At 33.0% G+C, this 13,874-nt stretch overlaps 1 long non-coding RNA gene across 1 annotated transcript in view; it reads left to right on the top strand.

Annotated features, from left to right (window-relative positions):
- LOC108732662 overlaps positions 1-13,874 on the top strand; it is a 233,703-nt gene that overhangs the window by 108,828 nt on the left and 111,001 nt on the right. Inside the window, exon 3 of the long non-coding RNA XR_003231562.1 lies at positions 6,300-6,335. This is a non-coding gene — a long non-coding RNA (uncharacterized LOC108732662). The remainder of the gene's footprint in view (positions 1-6,299; positions 6,336-13,874) is intronic.

Below are 13,874 nucleotides of genomic sequence, written 5' to 3'. Positions count from 1 at the left end.
TAATTTCAACTTGATACTTGTACGCGTTCTTGATAAAAAGGGTCATGACAGACAACAGACGGACGGACAAGGAAGTGACCCTATAAAGTTTGTCATTTTTGAGTTAAGTTACATTGTGACGTATATATGAATTTATTTAAAAAATGAGGAGCTAAATTATTTTTAAATAAGTTACATTAGTGCACCAACTTCTTTTTGTTGTTAACAAATTTTGCGAAGAACAACTCTGAAGTTTAGTTTCAGTTTAGTTAATTTTTCGTAAAAGTATGCACAGACATTTTATGTGTCACTATAGGAGGCGAATTTTAAATAAATAAATAGATAAATAAAAAAGTATAATTCAGCGTACATCTTCATTTTTATTTTTTCAAAAATTTTCGGTCTAAATAAGATTAAAATCCATTTTATTAAATGAGGTTTTATTCTTCTCAGTATTAGGGGCCACGATGTGTAATGATGGTAAATTGTGCATTTACCATGTTGTACCTACCAACATGCGTGAATTCCGAATGTCTCAAGGTTTTAAACGTTCAATATTTGATCGTTTAATGCAAATTACTCCTCAAACAGTTCGCAAATTGCAAATTGAAGTAATAAACGAAAGTCTGGCTGCGTGCCAAGGATCTAACCGATTATTTTTAGCCAATCTGCTGTTTGCTAACGATATCACCTGTTAATCAATTACGAATAAAAAAAGCGTAAATATAAATAAATAATCATTCGAATAAATCCTTTAACATGAAAATCAATTTGGTACATTTAATTAAAGAATGAACATATTATATAATGAAATACAAACATTTTAAGTTATGCATGTGTTCCAAACTTTTGTAATTTGCTTTAAATTAAATTACTAATTGATAAGTATTAAAATGTTTATTTAACCTGAATACACACACTGGTCTTACGGTTTTATTTTACTAGGTTTTTTAGTTATTGCTAACTTATTCCTAAAACACAATAATTTATTATCTCTTTTCTTTTGCTTTAATTAAAAAAATCGGTTGTAAAGTCGGTTTACTGACGATAATTGAACGTGACAACGTCATAAGAAAATACTGATGGAATGGTTTCATTTTTCAAAAGAAAATTTTAATTTTATTTGTTTGATAGATATTGTGTATGGATATAGAGAAGGAGGTAAATGGAAATGTAGGAGAGAGACAGATGTCGAACGCTGCCGAACGCGGAGGCCGATTGTGCCTCTTTGTCGCTCGTTCCGCGCTCTCGCTTGCACTTTAAGCCTTAAATGGAACGCCTCAGAGCGAGGTAACGCCGCATGAGTCATGTTTTTTCGTGCGTGCAGCCGGCTCCATCGAATTATAAGACGTTGTCACGTCAATAAAAAAATCAACGATAATTTCAGGTGTAATTTGTAGGCAATAATTTGTCGAAATAATTTTGAGCTTTTTTATATTTCATATTTATGTTACTCAATAAAATTATATAGGTACTTTTATGTAAATAACGACTAAGAAATGTTATTAATTTTAATTGTTGATGATTTCAATAGAATGATTCTAGAAGATTTGGGGGTTTTTGTACAAACTGTTTATAAAAGTGATGATGAGAGTGAAAAATGTATGGGTTCTCATATGGCGGTTGGAGAATATTGTGAATACGTAAATAATTTCGCGAATGTTACTCTGTCCATTTCCGAGATGCCGCAAATCATTAATAAAATCATCAGAAGAACGTTATGTCATGGGTTTTTTGCGAAATGGGAAATGGATAATTAATTGCGTGCAATTATGTTGAAAAATTCGACGGTACTTTTGAGAAATATTGCCGTAATTAATCAGATTTTTGTGAAAGCATGTAGTACGTCGGTGATGAGCGCGTTCATTCTTTCAGGTTTTTTTGCTTCTATATAATTTGTTAAATTAGCGCCTCAGAAGAAACTGAAAGGTAAAGATTATTCTTTAAAACACTGGGCATAATCAATTTGGTAGTCAACATCTTAAAATTTGTTCTCTTTATTATACACAGGAATGTGCAAGCAGATACAAGTCGTTTCTGAATTATTCAAAAACACACAATATAAATGACTGTTTTATTTATGTACCGAAGATAATGTACAACATCAAATAAGACGATGGGTATAGTGCTTTTAAAAAATTATCGCATTTTTATATGATTGCGTGTGAACTGTGTATTTTTGGAATTGCTGACTCTAAATCCGCGTTTAATTTAACTTCAGCACATCAAGGTTTGGAGATAATCTCAAATCATGATAATCTCAAACGATTTTAAAGCTAAAATCCGTATGGTGAGAGATAAAGCAATACAGTTTTAATATTTTTATTACGAATTTATTGGGTTAAGGGATTAAGAGTTTAAAGGATTATGATGTTATATATTTAGTAGAACGGTTGATTGGTTACGGGTTTTAGATTTAAAATCGTTTGAGAATTATCACGATTAAAGGTTTCAGTTGATTTTGAAACGTTTTTTGAGGTTATATCCAAACCCTGACGTGTTGGGGTTGAATTGACCTAGGATGTAACTTCAGCGACCCCAAAAACATATATACATAGTCAGACCCCTAGACCATTTTTTTTGTTGCTATTAATTATTGATATTTTTGATACTACAATAGCAAATGAAACGGAACGTATGACATAAACACATCATATTAGTCATGACAAACGTTTTGCCTACTTCCCTGGTAGGAAAAAGAGTTCACCTGTTGTACATACAATAAAAGTTGTATGTTCTACATTAGGAAAACGTAAGCTTTTACAACACTTATCTTTTATTTCTAAATGTTGCTTTAAAATACCAAAATAGGGGTTTTTCACAGATAAATGGAAATTTTTCAATAAAATTATGTACTTAATGTATTTATGGTAAAGTTACCAGAACAAAATAATTTTAAATAGTTTTCTGTTTCCTCACCAAGGATAATTTTTAGACCAAATTTCTTTATTAATTCTTGAAAATAACCAGATGGTAACGGTAATGAATTTTAGGCAAATGATTTTTCCGAGCGAAAAAAGATTCGTTCTGTGTACGTATTTACCCGAAATCATTCCCAAATTTGCATTTACTTGTGACCTAGAGTAAGAGGCCTAGCAACTTTTGACCGTTGAGCCCAATCGACCGTCAGATCTGTCACTCAACGATTTTATTTTTCACGAGATAGATCCTATATAAATGGTCTAAATAGTACTTTATATAGATACTAAAAACACACTAGAGATTTCAAAAGTTGTTTAATTTCCCACAATTTCGCATTTGTCCACTCCAAGATAAAATGTAAATCCTTCAGTTGTCATTGTTTCCTCCATACGTTTCCTTTTCACTAAATTCGTATGCAATAGGGCCTAAGGCGCAGTAATTTCGTTCTTGTCAATAGGTTGTCATTGTTGTTTGTGACTTTCAATTCACTTAGATTCTAGGAAACAAATAAACGATAAATAGAAAAGTATTTACTACTAATGGAAGAATATTTATTAGAAAGGGGCCATAAATTAAATAGCATTTTCTTATTACACTGTGTCCTAGTAGCACTTGCATCCCTACAATTGTTGCTTTTACATTGATGTTAAATGGTAATGGTATTTTCATGTTTCTTTATTGTGTCCATTGTTCTCAAAAATCCAAGATCTCTACTTACCTGTGTTATCGTACCTACTTTAAAAAAAAATGGCAACAATAGTTGACGGCTTAATTCTCAGGCAGACGGAAAGTTTTCTCTAGAACTACATTAACTTAACAAAAGTAGAAAACCTTTGGAATTTAAATAACTTGGTGTAAACTTTTAGTGTATCTATACATTTAAGTTTATTGCTTGTATAAAATGTGAAGTGTTGTAAAGTGCTGATCCACCGGAAGTAATAACATTTCGTTAAGTCTTGCCCATTTGGTCTTGGTCTTGCATATTCGGTCTTGGTTTTAGTCTTAGTCTTATAAAGACAGTCTTGGCCTTAGTCTTGGTCTTGCATTCAAAATTCAAGACGGAGACTAATTTTGTTCATCAATTGAAAATACGGTTACACGGTAAAGCTTTTGTTAAATGTCTAGATGATGGCCTCCACGCCCGAAAGGGGTGCGGGTGGGTGGGATCGAAAGAGGAGGTCTCCCCCACTACTGTACCATAAAAAGTTCGTGGTGGTCTAACCCCCATCTAGACCTTTACCAAGCTTTTAGTTACGGAGATATACTTCTCTTTTTATTGTTTTATCGCGACATACGATTACAAATCATTAATTATCCTTCTAACACCGAGTTTCCGCAATCCGTATTTAGTAGGAGAGATTAGATGTTTGCGAAAATTAATCACGGACATACACAGGAGAACCGAGTGCTTTGTCTTGTTAACCGCATGATAACCACAGCATGTCATGTGATGGACAATTGCAGTGTGTCCAAATGGCATTAAATCTAACGCGAAAACAACAACAGCCGACTGTCGCATTCCAAATAGGAAGCTCATCCACTATCCGATCGATAGTGATTAAACTGTTTGCTTTGTGTTTCGGCGTTTGAAGGACGAGTTGACAAATAGTGATTCTGACGGGTTCTCTTCGATTTCAATGCCTTCCTGCTGCACGTTCCGTTTCCAGATTGCATCGTATTGTTTGATATCAAAAGCTATTATGCACAACTAAGAAAGCAAACGTTGTATGTACCTAACTAAATGTGTCTAGTATTAGTGTGCTGTCCGGATTAGAGGATAAATGGAAGGGGAGTTGTGAAAGGGAAACAAACTATTAGCACAAAAGATTTACTACAAAATACGGGGCAGATCAAATAATCATTTGGAAAAGTGCAGCAACTGAATTTCCTTTGTCGAGAGGTTTCTATATACCGTCTGTTAATATGTTCGATAGATGTTTTGTTGCTATGTTGGAAACGGATTTAATTTTACAAACACGGGTCAGAAAATATTTTTTAACGACCCATTGGTAATATGTAATTAAATTAGGCTTGAAGGGCTAGTTGAAAATATATTAGAAACCAGAACAGGAATTAGGAGAAATAGAGGTAGATCTAGGTTAGATTACTGTACACAATAAATTAAGGATGTTTTAGTTTTAGGAAAATGCGGAGATTAGCTCAGAATAGGAAAAAGTGGAGGTGCATGTCCAATAAGTTTTAGGACTGGCGACCGTACGGTGATGATGATTATATTATAATGTTGAGTCAGATCGGGTTGTGTATAGTAAAATCAGCAACTAACTAAAAAGTCATACAGTAAACTAATTGGTTCCTTAAAATTCTTAATATTAATTCAATTTTGTACACTAAATACCTATTTTAATTTAATCAATCATCATCATAAATCTTCAGTCCTAACACTGGTTGGACACGTACCTCTACTCTTTGCTATCCTGAGCTTCTTATTATTCTCCCAAAACTAGAACAATCCACATCCTTAACTATTTGCGAACAGTAATCTAATGTAGGTCTACCTCTACCCCTCTTAACTCCTGTTTCTGCCTTTAATATGAGAAGGTGTCCTACCAACCTATCTCGCCTATTTTCTATTGGCTTCAATAGAGTCATATGTTCTCATATTCTTTCTAATACCTCTTCATTTTTAACCTTCTCTATCCACGGTATCCTCATATTATTCGCCGGTAAGACTAGATTTCGAACACTTCTAACCTTTTTTCAGCCTCATCCTCCGTACATGTTCCGCATCCGTAAAACGCCGCGCTCCAAACATACACATTTAAAAACCTTTTTCAAATTTCTAAATTAATCGTTCGCGATTATAGAAGTGACCTTTTTTTATTGAAGGCGACTGGACCCTGTGGTATCCTCTGTTTTATATCCCTACTATTCATTCCGTTCTGACTTATCTGACTTCCTAGGTATCTAAAATCGGCCACTTCTTCTAATTTTGCGTCTCCTATCTTTATATTCGCCCTTTCCCTACTTTTTCTTTCCTTGCATACCAGTATTTTTGTTTTACTTTTATTTATTTTTATTCAAACTGTTTTATCAATAATTACGATTTGACAATTTTGTACACACATTCTCACGGGTACATGGGGTACCTTTTATCCAGGAAAAAATACAGTTCCCGAGAAATAGAAAAATTAGTTTTATGTTGTCGTCGATAATTGTTTTTTTTTACTAAATATATCTCTTAAACTGTTCTCCTAATTACCTTGAAAATTTTTATGGTAGATATTTTTAAATATAAATCTTATTATTTTCAGAGTTTTTTCGAGCTTTTTATGTAATGTAGTAAGGAAAAGCAGCTTTTACTGGAGCATCTTGTATTTTAGTTTGTCAAAATTAGTTTTGAAACTTATTTGTTATTACTTTGCTTTTTTTTGTTTTAGGCAAATTCCAAAACGAGAACTGGTTGACGTTTATTGGTAAGTACAACATATCAAATCTTTTTATTTCAAATGCTTGTTATAAATGTTTGATAATTTCTTTATATGTACAATATTAGACGTCTTATTCATAATAATTTGCTTCTTTTTTGACAATCACTTAAAATTCTTCATAGGTACATAATGTACATAACTTTAAGTTCTTGGCCCTCAATTTATTGAACACACATCGAATTTTCAGTGTAGACCTTTTTTTTATTATCACTAACTAAAATTTCGAATCCGTTTGTAAGATATCCGTGCATTATTTTTATCTTGTTAGATTTATATATTTACATGCATGATCAACAAAAATATTATTGTCTTTGTTTTGAGCCACTGTATTGTACTATATATGTTCTAGCCTATTCCTTCAGAGTTAGCATAAATTACTGTCTGCTTCTCCTTAATTATTACATTCTCATTTGCTAGTACGTCCTACTTCTATTAATTTCCATCTTTTAAATATCTAAGTATAATTGGCTTTTACAGTCTTCTTTACAATGTTTCTTTTAGTACAACTTCGTAGAGCGTTCTCTTTTGAAAAGTTATTGGCAACAATAAACTATAAATCAATTCGTTTGGTATCGCTAGTAAAAGATTTCTACAATAAACCTTTCATTCATCAAGATGTTATGCGCATCCTGTAGTAAAGTTGATGCATTCCCTGTTTCAACAGTAAACCAAAATAAATTTATTGGAAATTAAAATCTATCGTTAAATATACTTAGTTACTTTTCTTTTGCGAAAATCAAGATTAACTTAAAAGTGATTTTTTTGCAATAACTTTTTACATTATTGGTAGATCTGATATTCCAATATAATGTTAATTTATAATAGTATTTGTATACACAATTCCTGATATTTAATGGAACAATACTTTTTAAATGTTCTTTCCCTCTATAAGTGATTAAGAATATTTTAAATATACCTCTCTACCAGTAACATTAAATTACGACGTTATAAAAAATGTAACAGTATACCCCCTGAAACTTATTGCCATCACTTCACGTTAGGGTTCGTTATAATGTAGATTGGGAGGTTATGGTTAAGATGTAATAAGAGCTCCCATAAGGTGAGGGTTTATGTACATAAAAAAACAAATAATGGCGAAATAATGACGAAAGGTTCTAGGGTGAAATAATGAGGCAATTAAACAAAAAGAAAATGACTTTTTTGTAGAAGTATTAAATGTAACAAAAATGTTATAATTTTACAAACAACAGAAAGCCATTATAACTATTTTTATAAATAATTCTACAATATGAATTGGGATCCGTCAAATGGGCATACACCATCTGGTGGCAAAATTTATAACTCGAATGAGGGAAAAATTTATATAGGAACTGTGCACGCAATTTGTAAAATTGTTTATTAAAATAATAAAACACGTTAAAAAAGTAAACATTTTCTTGATGATAGTGTCGACGTAGTTTTCTTCTAAAGTTAAATCAAATAAAAAGTTAATATGTTCAGTGAAAAGCTGCAATAGCACTTTAGACATAGATCTTCACTCTTCACCTACATTAACTACTTTCCAATAAAAACTAACCGTTTTATATATGTAAAAAATATATTCGGAAAATTAGAGAAAAAAGTAAACTAATAGAAGCTTGGATGAAAGCAGTAGGTATCAAAGAAGTGAATTCCGGAATAAAAATTTGTTCACGTCATTTTAATGCACATGATTATATTTCAGCAAGTATTTACCATCAGCCATAACCTTAATATTTAAAACTAGAATCATACTAAAATTATAAAGTGAGAAATTATTTATTCCTGTGTAATTGATTTAACACAATTCTAATGATACGATATAAGTATTTTGAGGTTAAGAACCTACCTGCTGCAATACAACAAAGTTGCAATAATGTGTTTGCAACGTTCTCTTAAATCGGCTTTGCACGTGCAAGTCATTGATATGATATTGCTTAAATCACCCAGAATCACCTCACCAATTATATAACGTGAATCACTTTTTAAATCCAAAGTTTGTAAAAAGTAGACAGTAAACTTGACGGAATTTGAAGGCTAGCTTCCGGATTTGTTATTTCCGAATTTTAGAATGTGATTGGCATTAAAAACGCGCTCACCTTCAACGAAATTTCATCTCCGAGGCTTTGTGTCAGCCCAATCACATATTGTGTCAATACTTATCATTTTATCGTAATTTAAAAACTTGGAAATTGCACGGTATACTATAGGAACTACGATAAATTTTCCCTAATCGGCGCCCTGTTTTTAGCCTCCTCCCATTTGACGGATCGCAATATTAAAAGGACTGGGGTAATATTAAAAGAACTGGGGTTAATAAGATACATTTTGGACCAACGATACTTCAACATTGTTTTTTGTTTGTACGTCTATTTTTCAAAATCTCCGCAACGGTGTAGTTATGTAAATGATTTTTATGTGTATCATCAGCACGCCGTACACAGTTCCTCCAGACCACAGACATCGTACCTGCTTCCATTAAACAACGTTCGGTGAATAAGTACATACAGCGCGTGAACACCATCTGCAGAAAATTGTTTCATATTGTAATATGTAGTAATGTTCTATAGATGGCGATCACACGCCGTATGTACTTATTCACGGAACGCTGTTTAATGGAAGCAGGTAGGATATCTGTGCTCTGGAGGATAATTCGCATTCCGAGACACGACTCCCCAAAATGCAAAATATGATTAAAACCATCCATAAATATGTCCTAAACCTAAAGTATGGAAGATGCATCCCATGGCATACGGACACACAAACAGATGCCAGCTGAGTAGGCTGAGCAGACTGAAATGATATACGGTTCAATAAACGAAAACTAGAAATTGCAAATGTGTGACCTGTCTGACCCCAACCGTGCTGCATTAAATTCGGTATCCAATTGAAATGCAATTTTAACTGACACTCGCTAATTTAGGGGAGAAATGATAGCTGCAGCTGTTTACTGGGAATATATTGATCTTATTAGTCACTCTATTAGTTGATAAATTACAAATGAAGATTTGTGGTTCCTTTGATCCTGTGAGTGGATGTTGGTCCGGAACATTTCTTTTATAATTAATCCTAATTTTAATTGATTAAAATGTAGGTACTATTAAAATAATCATATGTAAAATAAATGTTAATTTAAAATTATTCACTTATCTCTATACCTATGCGTATAAAGGAGCTATTTGTCCTTCATGACATCCTGACAGACTGACTAATGATGAACACACAGCAGAAACTATTGAGTCGATTTGAATGAAATTTTGGCAACATTAGGGACAAACAATAAGAACGTATTTTACGAAAATCACATTCTAAAGGGTTGACACAAAGAATGTAAATTTAAAAATTTCAAATAAAGTCGAGTGAGATGTGTCATTCGAATGATAACGAAACTCTAAGAAAAGCTCATCAGAATCATAATTCTGACACAAATACAGCTACAGTGCACTAAGGGTGAACTAGTGACGCATTGAATGGTGGGGGGGAGGTTGGTGAAATGTTCCTCCCAAGACCTCTATGACTTGGATTAATTTAATATTATAAAAAATGTGTAAGAAAGATCGAATTAGGAAATTTGCCTCTGAATATAACAAAGAAGTTAATTGGCACATGTTTCAGCTGGTCCAATGTCCAAACGTTGTGAAATACAAGCATCAAACATAAAAAAATTAATACTACATATCTAAATTTTTGAAGTGAAACTTCTTTACGCGCGGTAGGGTAAGTTTGTTTCATGCGAGTTGCTATGTAACGAAATCATGCAACGCATTTCCTCCGCTGTCTGTCGCTATGTATGCTTAGATCTTTAAAACTACGCAACGGATTTTAATGCGTTTTTTTTAATAGATAGAGTAATTCAAGAGGAAGGTTTATGTGTATAATAGATGCGTAATATAGTAGAGAAACACTGATAATTTTAGAGGTTTGTAATTGGATGTCGTAAATAATTACATTTTTTTGCGCTTACATTGCATCCTGAACTCTACGAGATAGATCAAAATAATATACTACAGTATTGTACACCTTAAAAGGGTATACAAAAAAATCCGTGATTGTATATGTGTATCTCTCAGGGATAACCCACAATAACCATTTTTTATCCTTTACTTTTTACGACAAATAATGGCTTATTTACGAAGCGATTTTAAGCAATACAGCATTAATCCTTATCCAAATAAGTGTTTTTAAACACATTGTGCATTTAATATAGATCAATATGGCCCTTTACAGCATGTAATTTAAATGAATATTTTCGAAGATATTACAGACTTAAAATGCAGGGACATAGCGCTTGCGGCGGTACCGGCCGGTTTGTATTGTCTAATGACAAAAAAGCTGTGATTGTTGTATATAAAGACATTCTATAGTATATTTACTATCAGTACTGCACCCGTGCGAAGAATAGTGTACAAATAATACCATTAAACCAATTCCCTAACCCCTATCCCGTTATTTTTGTGTGTTTGAAGAAGTTTCACTTCAGTAGCGTGTTGTATAATTACACGTTGTATTTTGTTTTTTTTAATTCTGGCATTTCATGGTTTATTTCATAAGATTCGCAAAACATTTTTTTGGAATTTTTAAATAAAGTTACTGATAACTGTAAACATTTCACTGTTACCTTTAAAATAACCATATAATATATACGTAAATGAATAAAATTCTTTTCATTTTCGCTACGACTTTACAGTTTTGTTAATTATTCAAAAATTACTATAATTTTTTACTTTCAATCGCATACTGTAGTAGTAGTAGGCCTTTTGGCATCTCGACTCCTGAGCCATCTAATTTCGCTTAAGAAATACCATCATTATTCGTTGAAATAAATTGAATAATGTTGTCTTCGTCGTCGGTCCGTTGACCGAACAGTCTGTCATTTGTTCTTGGTCGTTACGGTAAATTAGAATTTTCTCCGAAATTTTACTTGAGCTCCAGTCGTAAGCAAAACACTCTTGTCATTCACTAATAACTGAGACAAATATTGCTATGAACGAAAGACGTTTGTCTTCATTCATATCCGGCCAGCTTAGCAGCGGGATGTTATGGAAACCAGACGGATTTTTGCCGATCAGATAGAGTCATATACAGGGTGACTGCTGATAGAAACCTGCAGGATTTACTAAGTGATAATAATCGCTTAATGAAAAAAATGTTTTTGCTAAAATTTTTGTTAGGTTATGAAAAATCAAACGGTAGGTAATATTAACTTTCGACTACACCGGAAGTAGAAATCTTTTTCTTCAATATTTTAAAGTAAGTGCATTATATATTATTTAATTAAACGGCCGAAGTTAAAGTTTTTATAAATGAAAAATATAGGGTGTGTTCCGAAATATAACCCAACGTACTGGCCAGTGCTGATGACGTCATAAACCGACGCCATATTGTACTGGTGTGCCACCATATTGTACTGGTGAGACAAGTGGGATATAGTAGTATATGAAACGGGCGTGTGTGCATCAGACTATGAATCTTTTATTGCAAGAAACTTAAATAACTTTTGGAGCAAAATTGTTGTTAACGAGCACAAACACTATTATCAATATGTCGTCAATTTGACGTCAACGCACTGGCCAGTATATTTCGGAACGAATCAACTGTATGACGTGGATTCATTACGTCATCAGCACTAGTCAGTATGCTGGGTTATATTTCGGAACACACCCTTAGTAAGTTTATTTTCTAATATTAATCTAATTGACAATTATTCAATATTAACTATGAACAACGTATAGATATATAGTACGTAAATACTTAGGTAAATATTATTTATGGATTTTTTTCTGGTGAGGAGCGGGTGGAGCGAAATGGGAAGGAGGGGTGACTTTGTAAAGTATCATACATGTGCTTAGATGGTGGAGCTTTAAGAAGAATGACCTTGTGGAGGTAAAGAATTAAATAAAAATAAGTAAACGCTTGTTGTAAAGACGCTGAAATGATGCGTCGAGTTTTCTTTATTTTTTTTTGCGGAAGAGTATATTAGGGAACTTTTACCCAGCTTAACCCAATTTTATTCCTTAGTACATAGGAATTAGGGAATCCTTTTTGAATTACTTAACCAGTGGTAAGCTATACGCCAATGCACTAGAGGCTAGGTGCCGTTTCTCAAAAAAAAAGAGAAAATTTAAATTACAATGAGTAAAAGTTTCTCCTCAAACTCTCAACAAAAATTGAAGTGAAAACCCGAAAGGCGGCCCTATTGTCTGTACATAATCTCCATTTCTCACGTTTTGCTCCCCTCCCAATCCCAAGCAACATTTCTTTAGTATTCTACAAGATTAAACAACCCTCTGCCAGCTTATACTCCATATAGCTACAATTTCCTTTAACTTCGTTTTCAATTTTCAGTTCCACCCCTTACATGTCCACTAAAATCACATATACAGTACTCCACAGGATAACCCCGACTGCCTTTAACCCCCCCCCCACTATCCTATTTAAGGTCCAAACATCTACACACTTATCGTTCATTAATTAATGTTGTTAAGTTAACTTTTATAAATGAAACAACTTGACTTCTCAGAAATCGTCTAGTGATCAAATAAACAGACAGATATGAAAATAGAAGATTCTCATTCCCATTGATACTGACACTTAGGAGGATGCAATATTAATCTTTGTGGTTTAATAAGGTGCGTCATATGTGCATAAAAGTGGCTACGACAGTTGTCTTTTGTTATTTACTGTAGATGTTTTTAAAACAAAAAACTCACTCTAACTTTAAAAATTCGTGGTGGTTAAAACACTGCAATTTTTTTACATAAAGTTCTTCTATAAATCACCCTGTATACATTCATTTTCCTTCCCACGAATCCTGTTGTCGCCATTTCACATTGGTTTGCCGGTGGTATGCGTGGTTGTTCGTCGAAACCATATGAAATCCATAAAGCAGCCCCTTCAAAGGTCATTGTACGTATTCGCCGTTCCTTGGATACTTAAGTGCATTCCTTTTTTCATCTCATCGTCAGTTCTTTTCTATTACAGATAACTAGAAATTATCTCATAGTCCGTTTTATCTCGAGTCCTGTTTTCAAGAAGTAATATCCTAGTAGGTATCTCCAACCATTTCCGGTTAGGATTTTGATGAAATTGGCAAACAATTGCCTTTCACTTTATTTTTAAAAAACCTAGATGGCTTTCTTCTTTTAATTGTCATAAGAATAGTCTTATTTTGATAATGCTCACATTAGAATTAGAATTAGGAGAAACACGTGCTCTCAATTAAAAGAATAATTAGTGGCAATTAGGGTGAGCTTTTTTGTTTATTCACCATGTATCTGTAAATGATTCTAAAGCTTTTCCCTGTATAATGACTCAAATTGTATACGAGGGTGGATTGATAAGTTTCCGGCCTGACCAAGAAAAACAAGGTTTTTAAAAATTTTTTTTTTTTATTTCTCAACATAATCTCCTCCAAGGCTGATACATTTCTCATAGCGGTGTTCCAGTCTATTAATGCCATCTCTATAGACTGATTCGTCAAGCTCCTCAAAATAACCATTTACAGCTTCGATTACTTCTTCATTGTCCGCAAATCTCTTACCGCCA

Source organism: Agrilus planipennis, unplaced genomic scaffold (genome assembly GCF_000699045.2).
Source record: "Agrilus planipennis isolate EAB-ADULT unplaced genomic scaffold, Apla_2.0 scaffold56, whole genome shotgun sequence".
Lineage (NCBI taxonomy): Eukaryota > Metazoa > Arthropoda > Insecta > Coleoptera > Buprestidae > Agrilus > Agrilus planipennis.
This window is presented reverse-complemented; position numbering and strand designations above follow the sequence as displayed.